The following is a 2,650-nucleotide window of genomic DNA, read 5'->3' as shown; positions in this document are numbered from 1 at the left end:
AGGGATTGCAGCTTGCTGAATTCCTGTGGAGAAATTGCCCTGACCAAAAAGCTTGTCATAATTCCAATCTATAAATCCAGGTGGGGAATCCTGCCCTGGTTGAGGTCTTAGCTGCTGATTATGAGTTTCATTTCTTTTAGCTTGCATTAGGCATTCATCTCTAAATAAGGCTTCCCATTGTACAAATAATGGACTGGGGAGGGTGGATCTACAGATGTCTCTCCAATCCTGAGGAAGCAGGTTAGTATTAAATGTTTCTAATATAGATTTAGTCCAAGGAGCATGAATGCCATCCTCCCTTACAGCCTGGCACAGTTCCTTAAGTTCTGTGGCTGGAAGTGGATACCATGCTAGGGGGCGTTGTCTGGTTATTTGCAAATTAACAGGAAAAGCCTCTACTGGTGGATTTTGGGGGTCCTGAGACCTCTGAGGCTGGAAATTTTGAGGCTGGCAGCTTCCACTGTCTCTAAGGTTACACAGCTGTTCTGTAGCTGGGTGTGGCTCCACAGGCAGTGGCTGAGCCTCAGGGCTTGGAGGCAGCTGAGGTGGAGGGGGAGGGGGTGATTTTACCTGAGAATTTTTGGAAGCTTTTGAAATTTGGGTGTTAGTATCTGGGCTTGCTGAATCAGCAAGAGAGGGGTGAGGATCAATTTTACTGATGGGTGGATTTTGTTTGGCTTGGTAAGATTTTAATTTTGAAGCTATTGAATTTGTTACTGGGCTGTCTTTAGGGTCTTTTTTATCATCATTAATTTTAGGTGGGTTTTTTAAACATTGTTGGATGGCTGCCATTATTGGAAAAAAGGAAAGAGGAAAATCATGCTTTTCTTGGGCTTCTTTCTTATATGCCAAGTGTGAAAGAAAGCTCCAAACCTCTGGATCAGATATGTCTGCTGATATGATCCAGGATGCAAATCGATACACCTCATTCCAAAATTTTAAGCTTTCCTCTTTTGAAATCTTAAGTCCTCTGGATTTGAGCAGAGTTTTAAGAGAATGGATTTGACGTTTTCTCTGTCTTGATACAGAATTTCTCATTGCAAAGGGAAGATGTTTATTATTATTATTATTATTATTATTATTATTATTTTGTTTTAGATGTTTTTAATCTGGGGTTTATGAGACAGGGTTTGGCTGTGTAGCCCCAAGCTGGCCTTGAACTCTCCATCCTCCTGCTGTGACCTTCTGAATGCGGGAATTGTGAGTGCGGACCACCACACTCAGCTAATACATTTATTTTGAATCCTACAATTTCAAGTGTGAGAAAGCTCTCTGGTTCTTGTTTGGGTTTGGGTTTGTGATGATCTTAGCAAGAATAAAGTGATAAAAGACAAAACTCCTTGTTTCTCCTAAAACTAGAGACTCTGAAGAGATCCGCAAACAGTCCTCAGTCATTCCGAAGCCAGATCTCAAAAAGGAAAGAGGAAAATCATGCTTTTCTTGGGTTTTTTTATAAGCCAAATGAGAAAGAAAGTTCCACACCTCTGGATCAGATATGTCTGCAGATATGATCCAGGGTGCAAATTGATACACCTCATTCCAAAATTTTAAGCTTTCCTCTTTTGCAATCTTAAGTCCTCTGGATTTGAGTAGAGTTTTAAGAGAACGGATCTGACGTTTTCTCTCTCTTGATACAGAGTTTCCCATTGCAAGGGGAAGATGTTTATTATTATTATTTTGTTGTTGTTGTTGTTGTTGTAGTTTTAGATGTTTTTACAGCAGTCGGACACTAGATGGCAGAAGCGCCTTGGCTGAGACTGCAGAGGAAAAATGTGTGTCGCTTTAAATCTTTTGTCTTTGGAGCCGCTTTAGCTGCAGCCGCTCAGTAGGGGTTTAGCTAATTTGAATTTTCACTGACACTCGCTTTCAGCTGCTTGCCTGAACGCTTGGGGGCAGAGAGAGAGCTGGCTGGAGGAATTCTGCCTGACTCCAAGGCTTAGGTGGAAATCCCTGGAAGTTTTTTTGGGATTTTTCTCTAACAGTGTTCAGATAGAAAAGTGAGGAAGTGACGGTTTCCAAAGCGACATTCCTGAAATCAATTTTTCAGGGGATCACAGTGGCTCCCAGTCAAAAGACCTGCCAGCATATTTCAAGAGGCTGGCGGCCACCCTGATGGTTCTTACTGGCCGATGCGTGACCAGTTTTGATATTAAAAGAAGATGTTTACACAGAGGTCTTTTCGTCCACACCTGAACAGGCAGTCGGGGTCCTCCTAGGAGATCAGAGAGACCTTTAGTTAACACCAGGGGGTAGCCCTGGCCAGGAAACCTCAGTTGTCTCTCTGGTCCTAGCGGTCCCTCGCGAAGACTTCTAGACCAGAAAGGAAAAGGAGGAAATTTTAGAAGAGAGGAAGAGATTAGATTTACCCTCCTGAGTGGGAGGGATACTCATGGATTTCTAGCGTTTCTGTGGGCACCAGCTCCTAGCTGGCACGAGGTTCAGAGGCTAAGCTCCACGTTGTGAGAGGGTCCCACGAGGTTCAGGGGAGTCCCACATTGTGAGAGGGTCCCACGAGGTTCAGGGGGGCCCCACGTTGTGGCGCCAGATATGGGGAGATTGCGCTCTCTCTGGGCGCATGGTGCGCTCACTCCCTGCGGGTCCACAGACTGCTCTGGGGAGTGGCGGCTCCGGGAGTGGCACGGTGGATCCT

This window comes from Nannospalax galili, unplaced genomic scaffold, assembly GCF_000622305.1.
Source record: "Nannospalax galili isolate Female #2095 unplaced genomic scaffold, S.galili_v1.0 scaffold1096, whole genome shotgun sequence".
Taxonomy (NCBI): domain Eukaryota; kingdom Metazoa; phylum Chordata; class Mammalia; order Rodentia; family Spalacidae; genus Nannospalax; species Nannospalax galili.
This window is presented reverse-complemented; position numbering follows the sequence as displayed.